The sequence below is a fragment of the Pseudorasbora parva genome, chromosome 4 (assembly GCF_024679245.1).
Source record: "Pseudorasbora parva isolate DD20220531a chromosome 4, ASM2467924v1, whole genome shotgun sequence".
In the NCBI taxonomy this organism is placed as follows: Eukaryota; Metazoa; Chordata; class Actinopteri; order Cypriniformes; family Gobionidae; genus Pseudorasbora; species Pseudorasbora parva.
This window is the reverse complement of record NC_090175.1, coordinates 19,352,268-19,366,307: the sequence shown is the minus strand read 5'-3', so window position 1 is coordinate 19,366,307 and position 14,040 is coordinate 19,352,268. Positions and strand designations below refer to the sequence as shown.

At 37.2% G+C, this 14,040-nt stretch overlaps 1 long non-coding RNA gene across 1 annotated transcript in view; it reads left to right on the top strand.

Moving 5' to 3' along the window:
- The window catches only part of LOC137073947 (uncharacterized), a 112,387-nt gene extending 102,243 nt beyond the window's left edge, over positions 1 to 10,144 (top strand). The window contains exons 3-4 of the long non-coding RNA XR_010904835.1: positions 3,156 to 3,280; positions 9,857 to 10,144. This is a non-coding gene — a long non-coding RNA (uncharacterized lncRNA). The remainder of the gene's footprint in view (positions 1 to 3,155; positions 3,281 to 9,856) is intronic.
- Positions 10,145 to 14,040: the final 3,896 nt, after the last annotated feature.

The following is a 14,040-nucleotide window of genomic DNA, read 5'->3' as shown; positions in this document are numbered from 1 at the left end:
TTAACCCAATAGAGCATCTTTGGGATGTGGTGGAACGGGAGCTTCGTGCCCTGGAAGTGCATCCCACAAATCTCCATCAACTGCAAGATGCTATCCTATCAATATGGGCCAACATTTCTAAAGAATGCTTTTAGCACCCTTTTTTGAAGGCGAAAGGGGGTCAAACACAATATTAGTATGGTGTTCCTAATAATCCTTTAGGTGAGTGTGTGTGTGTGTGTGTGTGTGTGTATATATATATATATATATATATATATAATTTTGTTTTGTTTGTTTTTTAAAATTAAGTTATTAAATATAAGAACAAAGCAAATTACAAAAAATAGGACAAATACAATAGAACAGATATTCAAATGAAATAGTCTTTCAGCTACAGTTTATGTAGATTAAACAGTTTCAGTAAAAGTTTATTTAATGTAGTAAGAAATGATACAGAAACTAAATCAAATGTAAAATACTTCACTTATAAATGTATTCTTATTAAAGAAACGGATGCTGCTCTTAACCCTGGTTTATCGTCATTCTTAAAGGGGTGGTAAAACATTCTTTCGAAGGCTTGATTGTTTTTGTGGGGTGCACTGTAACTGGGTGCTTCGTTTTTTAAAAATTGCATTAGTTTTCATATATTTTACCTTTATTCTACACTGCTCTGCCCCTCCTTGTAAAAACGGTCTGATTGTTTCCAGGTTCTGTGAAGCCGGTCCCTCAGAAATACGCAATGGGCTTAGATTGGTTAGCTGGCCCGATGTGTTGTGATTCGCTAACATCCTAGTGCACTTGTTTTCAGCTAATTGCATTTTGGTGTATTTACGTCAATTTATATTGTACATTCTTCAATATGCTTTGTCCCATCCAAATAAATAAAATACAAAATATCAGCCAAAAAACGTTACAAATGTTTTGTTGGATTCGCAAAAAAGTTGTTTCTGAAGGATGATTCAAAACCAACGCTTCGTGCATATCCAGAACAAGCAAGGATGGCACTTCATATTTTATGAATGTTTGCGAATTTCCTTTTTGAATGAGCTTTCTAGAATGCTGTACAGCTAATTTTCCATAGTCTCTGACTGTATTCACAGAGACCAGAGCAATGTTGTGATAATTCATAATTCATAAAGGCACATTTATTATGCATTGTATAGTCAAGTGATGGACGTTACATAAATTTATCCACTAACCATTCACAAAATAAAGCTATAATAAATGTTCTGGGGGGGATTTTGAGCAGATTTTTTTAGCTGTCTAGTTGTATTTTTGCTAGATGCTTAACCACATGCCTTATATTCACATGCTTTGGACAGACACACAAATACTGTGTGATGAATAAACAGCAATATCAGCATTTGAAGGGAAAAATGTCAAATGTGAAGAAAAGAGTTTAATTCTTACTAGGCTTGCTGCAGTAGTCTGTGTTATGTTCAGCCGCACAGCGATTACATCACTTGCCCCCTGCGGCACGGTCGTTTCGATTTTTTTATTATAATAAAAATAATTTGGTTCAGTTGGAGAACTAAATTTAATTGTAATTTAACAATTAAAAATGTAACATGTTTGGTCACATAGGGGGTGAGCCGAACAAAGTCGAAGCACATAACAGCAGTCCGATTTTATTTATTAGTATGGTGTATTCCATGCTTCTCATTTTGTTAATAAAAGCGAATTTGTCATTGTTCTGTTTTGTTGTTGTTTTTTTCATTAAGAATAATAATCAACCACTCAAGCAAATGCCGCCTGATAATTGCTACTAATTCGTAAATTGTAAAAAAGTGCATGACTGCATGGTCATTCATTAGCCATTTAAAATGCTTTTTCAGCACTATTCCAGCACTTAATCATGCCTGACTGAAAATAACTAACTAAAAGTCCATTAAAATGAAATTAACTAAACAGAACTGTGACAGTACCAGTTAGGGATGGGATGATTATTGGTTTCATGATAAACCATGATAAAATATACTGATGGTTAGTATTATCATTTAAGATGTAATTATCATTAAAGGTCCCATGGGATGGATTTTTAAAACTATTGTATAATGTTTCCTGAGGTGTACTTATATTGTTAGTATGGTTTTTACATTAAAAAGTCATAATTTAGAAATAAAAGGCATTTTTTCTATACTGAAATTATCCCTCTGGCTTGAATGCTCTTTTTCAAGGGGCGTGTCTGCTGTAAAACTTTAGTGAAAACACCCACTGTTGTGATTGGCTGACATCTTTGCATTTGAAATTAGATTATGGCGGAGGGGGCGTGGTTTAGCGAGGCACAAGCAGCAGCTGCAGCACTGCCAGTCCAGAGAGAGAGAGACGGCGAGCTGGGGAAAGATTGCTGAGGAAGTGTTATTGTACTGAGTTGTTGAGAACACGAGTTTATTTTGTTTGTATCTGAGAGCTCTGAATAAACACGAGTGAACTTTGCAATGTCATTTCTCTCACAAAATGCTTTTACCACAACTAACAACAAACACGACATCGACATGAATACAGTAAGAGCTTCTGTTGAGCATAACAGCGTCATTCATTATAACGGCAGTTTAGACAAGTGTGCACTGCAAATATACGTATGATGGACAGATCCCAACATTATAAAGAGTTCTTTGATTGCTCTTTGTAGTTTAATCCTTTAAATAACAGATTTGTTTCATGCTACTAACAGAAATGTGTGACGTTGATGGTTTTAGTCACTGGCTTGATTCACTGATGCATCAAGATGGCCAGCAGCAGGACTGACAGTATTAAACGATTTAGAAATAAAGTCTGTGTGAACTTGAATGATTGGCTACACATCATAAACCGGATCAGGCATTACTGAACACTGTTACTCAGTGTTTGTGGCGGTGCTGTCGAATCCATATGGTAAAGCCTGTGCTGCTGACATCACGACTGATAAACTGAATCTATTCTCTACTAATTCTCTGGGTGGGCAAAGCAGAGGAAGGGGAGGAAACCTTTCCTGTTATTAAGATTTTAACAGGAGAATTCAAGATCGGCTTGTCTGAGCTCTCATTTTCTCACAAAACCATATTTGATTGTCGCAATATTTGAAAGCTTCCTGTCCAGCCAGCATCTGGCGCTATGTTGTTTTTTGAACAAGAATAAATGGTGGAAGGCATTGACAGCACTTAGGAGATAGGACCAAATATTTTTACCTTTTACAGAAGTCCTGAGGATGCTCACCATGTCTGCAGAACATGGCAAAAAGAAAGTCGCGGCAATACGGGGAAACACTTCAAATCTGCAGTCATCTTCGTGACCATCATCACCCGAACACAAGGCAACGCAGGTAAGGGATAATCCACGGCTAGCCATGCATTAAAGGATTTTAATGCACGACGTAGAGGCGAAGAACCACTCGACGCGAAGCGGAGGGTGGTTGCCTCTAGGTCGTGCATTAAAATAATTTAATGCATGGCTAGCCGTGGATTATCCCACTAATACCATGGTTATTTGCCAAGTTAAAAACAAGTTAAAGCTGTAACTGATGTTTTTTAAGAGACGGGTTAAAATGAAGTTGTTTTCTTAACTTACCATGTCTAGCTTGGTCTTAACTTACCATGTTAGGTCTAGCACACCGTCGCTTTAAATAAAGCCGAGTCATCGAAATGTTTTTATATGAACAAATTATCACATTTATTTAAATACATTATTAAAAGAGAGAGACCGAGAACTGAAAGAGAAAGATCAGAGAGAGAGAGAGAGAGAGAGAGAGAGAGAGAGAGATGCGTTCGCGATCTCTTCTTTATGTCAGTCTGAAGATCCCCTCATTCCTTAAGCATAGCGAACATAATTTAATGATTGTTTAATGGATTTATTAAAATTATTTATGAATGACAGGCAACACTGACATGGCAATCTTTATTTGAACTAATCATCATTATAGCCTAGTGTGAAATAAACCCAGCGTCTTTAACCACATAGGCTACTATAAAGACGCATTACATTTAATGCATTAAATTTAATAATAATAAAACTGGAAATTTTGTTTTTGGTGATTGTTTTCGTGAAATTAGACATGGAGTTATTCAGGTTTATTAGGCTTGGAGGTGAATGTTTTGCTTGCTTGTTAAGGTTCTAGATCTCAGTATGTCGCAATGTCAGTATGTCATAGGGCTAATATCAGTATGTCACGCAAAAATAAAGTTTTACAGTAACGGACGCGACTGTTAATGCTTTATTTCTAGTAGGGGTGTGCACGAATATTCGAATAGTCGAATATTCGATCTGTAATTAACATTCGAAAACTAAAAATACTATTCGAATTGTATTTTGTTAATTGGCTGGCAGTAAATGCAGTTGTAGCAGATATCAAGTGGTACCCTCAGGACAGAAGGACAGCCAAACATGGATGAGATGAAGGATGTACATTTATTTCCTTTAAAGAAAAAGTAGGTTGGAGCAAAATTAGAAAACACACACACTGGAAGGCCTACTGTCTCACGCCGCACTTCCCCGTCTGCATTCACAGTCAGACTGAGCGCGATAACGCATCCTAAGGTGCGCCACTAATTAAGGCCCCACCTACAACAATTGGTAGGAATTCCCGACTGGAACCATTGAAAATTAAACATAAATAACAATGAAAGGGTAACATTAAGTTTTTTAACACATTTACAAAAATATTTCTTTCAACACAAATAAGGTAAGGTAAAATAAAATAATAAAAGTAGGATGACATAAAATAAAAAGTCACAAGCAACTGGCTACACAGTGAATCCATGAGAAATCCCTCTAAATCTCGCAGTTATAACTCAATCCACTGGGTGGCGTTGTGGAGCAGGTTAATAAGTTAAGTGCATTTGATCACAATGTCGTCGTCTGCCTCGCAATGTTTGGAATTACTTCGATGACAATTGAAAATGCTGTTACAAAATGGAGTTACTTTTGATGAAATCAATTACTGAAACTGAGTTATAATAATATCACCACCACAAACGAGAATCACATGAAATCCAAACACCAGTGGAATATGAGCGATCACTGCTCAGGAGTGCAGGTAAGCTCATCTGTACCCCGAGTGAGAGCGAGATAACTTATGATAGCAAAATGATCTCGAGACAAATGCTTCCTTTAAAGTTCTTTGAGGGTTTATGAACAGAAAACACAAAGTTCTTAACTCAAACTTCACTTAACCGATATCTTTGTCTCCGCAACGCCTGTCAGTGGCGCATTTTCTCACCCGAGAATAATATCGTTATCCAATAATATTATAGTTTCTCTCTACATGAAAATGTGAAACAATACAAAGTAAACACATCAGCCATATCAAACACACACACACACAGGTCGGTAGGCTATAGCCTATTGACGTGTGTGTGTGTGTGTGTGTGTGTGTGTGTGTGTGTGTGTGTGTGTGTGTGTGTGTGTACGTCACGCTAACTGACGCGCTCTGCGCTCGTGCTCCTTGAGCTTATAATGCTTTTGTTCTTTAGGCATTTTTTAACACACTGTTTAATGTTTTAAAAACCTTAAGATATAACGTAAGCGTGTTGTGTACATTGCCTAATCATAAGCTTGTTCAGAAATGGTGACGACATGTTTAGAGAAAAAAAGAAAGAAACATGTTCTTTCTGAAAATGAGAGGTATCTCTCTCATTTTCTCAAAATACCTAATTTAAATAAACGAATATTCGAATATTCGATTTTTATGAGCCCAAATATTCGAATACAATATTTTGGGAAAATGCCCATCCCTAATTTCTAGTCGTAGCCTAGTGACCTGATTTATTTCGTGTTTTTCATAGAATGGGTGACGTAGGCTATTACAAAACATTCAGTGGTACATGGCAATCAAATACAGACGTGACACAAATAACATGTTTAAAAAAATATTACTGACTTTAATGCGTTTTATTGACATATAAAATACAACACAATTAGGCTATTTATTTAGGATTTTGTGTCACGTCAGTATAGGTGCTCGAGTCTCTCAGTGTAGACTGTAAAAAACGCACGACACACGCAGACATGTTCCGCAACTCGGTGTCATGCAGGTGTGGTGTCATGTCAGCGTCAGTCGCAAAAATGTCAGTGACACGACAATGAAGACCACGTGTGCCACGGATGTGCCAAAACGCGCATCATAGATATGTACATATCTGCGCTTAGTGACGTGCCATTGGCTTCTGTGTTTCACGTCATGTCTCATGTCACTTAATGTTGCCATAGATATGTAACGTTATACGTATAGACATATCTTTTGTTGATACTGCAGTCTGCCACTGTCACACAAGTTTGTTTGCAAGCGTAACTTTGTTGCTATGGTTACCAGTGTTTATAGTGGTGGATTAATTTCGAACTGTAATCAAACTGACTGGAACTACCTGTGCATTAAACGGTTTTACTGCACACCTTCCAGCCAATCAGAATCGAGTATTTAAACAGACCATGGTATAAGGCAAGTTAACTTTGACCTCAATACCAAAATTACGTGACACAAAATGACACAAAATGCTTTTTTGAGTTGAAATATTTTCTCACTCACTTGACATTAACATGAAGCTTCCGTGAAGAGAAGTTTGCAGCAAGTGGCTTTGAGCCAGAGACGAACAAAGTTCAAAAACAAGTTCAGACAAGATCATTAAGGGTGACATTTAACTTTATATGATAAAAATATGGAATTTTCCATTATTTATGAGAAAATGCATCCTGGGCAAAAACTTTTCCGACAAATTTTTTTCCGGGATTCCACGTTTTCACTGTAAGGTGCTAGGGGTGCTATTACGCATCTCCTGAAAGAGTACTGAATCTCCTGATCAAAACATACATGGGTAAGATGGAGTAAAACAAATGATCGTATGTAATCATATGCATATAAAAAAATAACATGATCATCATCATTACACATCATATGAATCAAAACTGCCTAATGTTACTGAATAAAATGTGGTCCCAGGACGAGATACAGGACTGTGGAAGCATTAGGGGTGTCGATGGGCTCAATATACTCCATCTGTGTCTGATCATCGCTCTGAATCTGATCTGGATACAGTTTTTCACAAAAATGTGATTTTCTCAGCTTTCTGTTCAAAATGTAGCTTTTTTTTAATGAAACTTACCCATATGTAAAAAAGGAATGCATGAAGCTAGAATGAAACGTTTTTGTTGTTGTTGTTGTTGTTTAAAAGAAGAGGGTCAGCTCTTTCTTTTGATATTGCATGCTCAGATTTTCATAAAACAAAAAATTCTATGGGCTATCAAATTTTGGCTAAAATGTTCAAAAACCCTGGCAGTGGCTGGCACCTTTAAAAAAAACGCAGGTGGGGAAAGAGTTAATTCAGATCTCATTCAGCTCATTCATCACGGTGAATGTAATCTGACTCCTGCAGCGTTTGTGCCGTGACACTCCCTTAGCGGCTAAATCACATTATATTGAACAGACACGTTCAGTTTTTAATTGTAGTGTCTGTTCTCTAACTGAACTGATTTTGTGAAAATGCGGTGGGAAAGTGGTCCAGTCACTGATTCAGTAGCGGTGGCTTTGAGAGTGGCCTCGCAGGGCAGCGAAGCATTCTGGGAATTGTTGTCTTTCATCCCTATAACACAAAAATACATTTTCTGTCTTTACTCAGTCTAGAAGGCACCAAATTCAAAAATTTCATTCACATTTCTACTACATTGATGACCCAGTTTAAATACAGATTCATTCCGAACACTGAAGTACCCCTTTAACTATTTCAAGTGTAAAAAGCCCTACATTTATCTTGTCGGCACAATACAGACCTGCCAACATGTACGCATTTTCCGTACTCAGCGCGCATTTTGACCCTTACACTTGTACGATTAGCCACTCTCTAGGTATGTATTTTGTTGCATCTCGCATTTCGCCAGTTTTATTGCAATGACGTTGATTCTGCCCGCGCCGCGCGTCTTCAGTGCCTCAAGCCAGGCCGGCCGGATAATTGCAGGCATGCCATGGTTGAACCGCCTCATAAAGATGCGCGGTTGGCAGTTACAGCCACGGATCGGCCGATGACGTGACGGAAAATTACATTTTAATTAAATTCGGGCGGGTGGCGGTTGAACCAATCAAATGAAAATGATATATACATTGTTAAATACTGTTACAGCGCCTGGTACGTTAGGCCACTAAGCAAACCTGCAAGCTGTGAGCCCAGCTGTCATGAAGACCTGCGTCTCGTAGATGAGACTGCCTGGGTTATTTTGTTATGATAGTAGCCTAGTTATATTTTAAAGCAGCCAGTTATTGTAGCCTATCACTCGGGGAAAAGGAATTTAAAACATAGATAAATTATGGAGTTATATGAGAGATGACATCGGGCAATGTCAGCGCGAGATGTTCAGAAGAACGCTAGAGCTGAACTTCTACAAGCTCAATAACACCCACAGCAAAAAAAAGAAGAAGGTAAGAAACATAGTCTAAAACCTTTGCCCATTAATAAGATGTGCAAGGCAAGGAGCAAGTTTTGGGGTTGTTATGGACAATTAAAAATGTGAACATGCACATTGCACTGTTGTTGGGTGGATTTGTAGGGAATTTCAGTGAATGAATACGAGTCAGCGTTTCTTTAATATCGAGGCTCCGGTTTGTTTCTTGTATGATTGTTAGGCCTGCTGGTATAAAATAATTTGCACTGACGACTGCCTGAAAAAGACGTGCTCTCTTCCCATGCAGTCAACATTAACGGTTTGATTTCTTCAGGCTCGTCGTAGTCGTCACCTTGACATGACAGCGCGTATAATGTCAATTTTTTTCGAGCTTTATTTCTTTTTGCAATATGCATTGATTGGCTGTGGGCTAAATAACAGCATGTTGAAATGGTGTGCCAAATAAAACATTTTATTACAATGATAAAATTGTATGGTCAGGTTTGCCGATGTGCATTTTATTTAGGCTATTTATTTTTGTCCCTGTGCAACGATCGGAGACGTAGTCCACTGCTGATATATTCGGCTACGATTGCAAGAAGGATCTACTGTTAAAACATGCGGGTTGTTTTTAAATGCATGTAATATCAATTTTTGTATTAATGTTTTTTACTCCATATTTGTTTAGTTGTGTTAAATTAAATTAATTTAAATTAAACTCATAAAATTTCTTCAAGGTTGGCAGGTCTGACAATATCATCATACTGCCCAGCACAAACTAACCTTCCATTTTTGATTTGTTTTCAAGCAGCTTTGCTCACAAAGAACTAAGACTTTCGTTTACAGAGATAATTTGGCTTGTGGTTCACGCGTGTTTGCTAGGTGACAGAACCCTAAGCTTGCTGGAGTGGCAGTGCCCCAGTTAAGCTTCCTAATAAAGCCTGACAGGCAGGCCTCTGCCCAGAATACTGATGCTAGCTGCCTGGCAAGCTGATGGACAGGCACTGAGCAGTAGTGGCTTATGTTGGCATTACTCTCACACCTGAATTTTAAACCTCTAACTAAAGGATCTAATGCCTCAGTACCCCTTTGGCCCTGAACAGAAGCGAAACCTAAGTAATCCAAGTTTTACATCTCAGAAACCAAAAATCAGAACTGGTTCTTTATGGTTGATGTTTTTACAAAGGTGCCATGATGTATCATGCGTCACAAACACAACAAATCTCTGTGCACTTTCGATTTTGACCGATGATGTATGAGTTGTAGGAGTTTGCTGAACTTTTATTAGATGTGGAGATGTCGAACGGATAAATCTTCCTCTAAGCACTTTGTTGTAGACATTTGTCAAATCTTGGCTATAGTGCTGGTTCACTAACAACATCTCTGTCTGTCTGTCTGTCTGTCTGTCTCTCTCTCTCACACACACACACACACACACACACACACACACACACACACACACACACACACACACACACACACACACACACACACACACACACACACACACACACACACACACACTCTTTTTTAGTTTCCCACTCTCAGGCATCTGATTCCCCACAGTTCGCTGATTATAGAGGAGAGGAACATCAATTATTGAAGCCTGGTTTTCTGAGTCATCATGGTGTTGCTGAATTAGCCATCTTGCCTATTTTTTCTCAGACTGTCTGCATTTCATCACGTCTATGCTGCAAACAGTTCAATTTCTCTTCACATTTCCAGGTTTCTCAGAGCGGAAGTCATCATAGTTGGGTTAACTTTTATTGCAGTGATTAAGAGTATACATTAAATATATTTTTGTGTCCCCATTTGCTTGATAACGGCAGAGAAAAGAGAGAAAGATGTTCATTTTACATCACTCCCATTGACACTGTATTAGAAACACCCTCACAGCAGCGGTAACTTGTTTTTTGTACTTTTGATGCAAAAGTAATAATGCAAAGTATTAGTCTTATAAATGTACATACATTTAAAAAAAAAATTGAAAATAGGGATGTCAACGATTAATCGATGATCGATTAATTGTCGATACGACATTTGATCGATAAGACTTATCGATCATCGATTAAGCAGGGTCATGCGCGTGCGTGCGGCTCAACCGCGAAACGGGAGGAAAAATGATGCGAGCGAGCGTGCCCGAGTTCTGTTTGGGACCATTTTACAGCTGGAGTTACACCTACACCTTCATCATGACTGCAAGTTTGCATGTGCATTCGCAGCCTTTTGTTTTGGGCAAATGTAAGTTGTAATATTGTGTTTATTTTGTGCAGGCCAGGCCTATAGCTGATTTATCTCATAAGGATGCATTTGGTTAATAATTAACGTTAGAGGCGAGCGGTAGTAAAAGCGTGGCGGTGATCAGCTTCAGCTCCAACAGCACTAATAATGACTATGATCGGGACTGTCATATTACACAACATTAATGAGAACACTATTGTAATAAAACATTGTGATTGTTAAGTATTTGGGTTTATTTGCCGTGTGTTTCATTGCGTTGATCCAGGAGGAGCGCATGCACAACATGAGTCACCCATTCTGACTCGCGCATGTAACTTAGTTCAATTACAAAAAACTTTGGAGGATTTACAATATTGATCACATTCTGTGAAAAGGGTCTATTAGTCATTTGACAAGCAATTGCCAATGATGATTAGTCAAGTCACAATTTTGGTCACATGTTTTAAAATGGAATAGGTTAACAAAAATGGAATAGGTTAACAAAAATGGAATAGGTTAACATACATTAATGTTCAAAAAACATTATTTTCCACATACTGTACATTATTGCAACTCCCATATTCCCTACCTGTCAGAAACATGCTGAATTTCTACAAAGTCCTTCTTTCTGGAAAACTCAGAATGCTCTGGTTGGCTAGCAGACCCAGGGTGTTGTGATTGGCCAAACACGTCAAGCGTGTCACTAACCATAATCGCTAGCTTCAGCTTCCATGGCTTTAAGCAATAGTAAACACATAGTTAATGTTTTACTATATCAGTTCGATCCCGAGTTAGATTCTGAAAATGCTTATCGATCAGAAACAACTTTGCAAGAACAACTTGAGTAGAACTTTTGACAGTGATAAGCAGGGGTGGTAAAAGTACTCAAAAGTTATACTCGAGTGAAAGTATATATACCTAAATAAAAAAATACTCTAGTAAAAGTAGAAAGTCCTCCATTCAAACATCACTTGAGTAAAAGTACAAAAGTATCAGATTTAAAACATACTCAAGTACCGAAAGTAAAAAGTAAATATTCAAATTAACTGTAAATATCAATAAGCAGATAAAATCTTTTGGGACTGATATGCAATGCTTTAATTGAACAAATGATAATATTAGATACTGCAATTAAGAATTTGTTAGATTTGCAATTAATAGGAGACAATGAAGCATCTTAACGCAGTATAGGGGTTAAACTTAAAATAGACATGTTCCATAACATAAGCTCCATAAAACAGATGAGGAGCAAGATACTATTAACTAATTCAAAATTAATTCAAATGCCATAACCACAATGACATATTACGTAACAATTAGTTAATAGTCATGTGCCTCAACAAGTAAAGTCATACTATAATTCTGCCAATTGCTATGATTAATGATGAATTAAACACAACTGAGGGTCGGAATGCATGGCTTTGAATACAGGAATTTACATTATTAGTTAATGTAATATGTTATTAGGGAATTAATGATGTCATATTTAATTAATAGCAATTCGTATATTGCTTAATCTATTAATCATAGAGAATGTTCATTAGTTGCTAATGCAGTATGCAGTAATCATTAATAAATGGTTTAGTTCTTCATTTGTAATACATTAACTCATGATTATCTGTGCATTAGTTAGGCATGAATTATAATAGTGCACCTGTATTGTAAAATGTTACTGATGTTTTCATAGTAAATAGTGTGCCGCAAAATAAAAAAGTTGGGGAAACACTGAGCTAACGTTAGTGTGGCAAACCTGACATGTCAGCTTTTCCAAGTCTATACCCGACTGGATCATCCATGAATGACCAGACCGGTTTGGAAATCAAGTGTAATAAATACTTAATACTTGGAGCGGGCATGGGGAAATGTATTGGAGTAAAAAGTAAACTTTGCCTTTAATATTGTAGTGGAGTAAGAGTAAAAGTAGATGCAAATAAAATATACTCAAGTAAAGTACAGATCCCCGAAAAAAATACTTAAGTAAAGTATCAAAGTATTTTTACTTGATTACTTACCACCCCTGGTGATAAGTAGTCTTTGTATGTAGCAGCATTTTACTCTCCCAGGTTCAGGAAGTTGTCTTCTGTAAAATGTGTTATGCACAAGCAAACTTTTGGGTTTGACTGCTCAGGAACAGTGTTATAAATAAATCTTAACATCTGGATCATAATTTCATAGTTTTTTTTTTGTTTTTTTGGAAAGCCAAACAAAGCGGTTTTATATTGGCATCCAAACGCACACACTGTCTCCGTGACATGAAACAACACTACAATTCACTAAATCCTCATCTTCTTTCTTTGCTAGCCATTACGCTAATATTTTACATTTTGACGTAGAAGTAAATATCTGGACTTTGCGGTAGTAATATCTGGACTTGTATCGAGGAGTTTTAGATCTGGATCAGTGTTTTTCTGTTAGATAGAATGAATCCCTTTGTGGGAGATAAACTTTGCAGATCATATACATGTACAAACAAAACACTTTACACTTTAAAGGAAAAGGGAAACATTAAAAGGTATCATACAACCCATTTAATTTAACTTTTGATCAACCTAATAGTGCATTTACTGAATGAGCACTGTGCAACTGTACGTCCAACTGATTGTACCTTATCTTATCTATGTATTATCTTTTTATTATTTTTAATTCTCTTTTCAACTGTATATTTCTATTTCTTATGCATCTGTTGATTATTATTTTTGGTTAGGGCTGTCTGACTGGAAGAGATTGGAAAAGGAGAGTAGTGTGCTTCACTTCATTCTTGTGGTAGCAAACAGTGCATATATATTAGGGATGCCACACTACTCAATATAATATTGAACCGTTCAGTAAGGCATTCATGGTTCAATACACGCTGGTGAATAGCGTTTTTTTCGTTTTTGCATTTAATTAATTATTTCAATTTCTCTCCGCTTGAAATATTTCTCTTAGCTTATTTCGGCTCTTTCTGAGTGTGCCTGTGAGTCTACGCCCTGAAATGAGCAAATATCCAATCATATGCACTAAAGTTAGGGGGTGTAGCCGCGGTTTAAAGCCTTGCCGGTTAAACATTTCATTTGCGTGCATATGTTTAACCAGCAAGGCACGGACTGTTCAGTGCATGCACTGTTTTGCTTTGAGCGCGCAAACTAAACGTCTGTCAAACACACACATTACTGGACAGTCTTACTGCGCTAATACTGTCAAATACACACAAGGTTAACATATAAACACAGTCGGATATGTCTAAAGTGAAAGTGCGTCTAGATATATGAGATGTGATCAGGTCTTCAATTGACAGCAGCAGCCTTCTGAACACGCTGTCCTTAAAGGGACAGTTAGCCTCTAAAATGATTTTAATAAAAAAACTAAACAAAAGACCTTTAATACAGTAGCTTTTAATCAATGTTGTATACTGAAGACTATGTAGTTTTAATTTTAGCCTACATGAATTCATTCAAATTCAAACTTAAATGCTACTGTACATCTCTGAGCTGCCACGGTAAATCTTTATAAATCTTT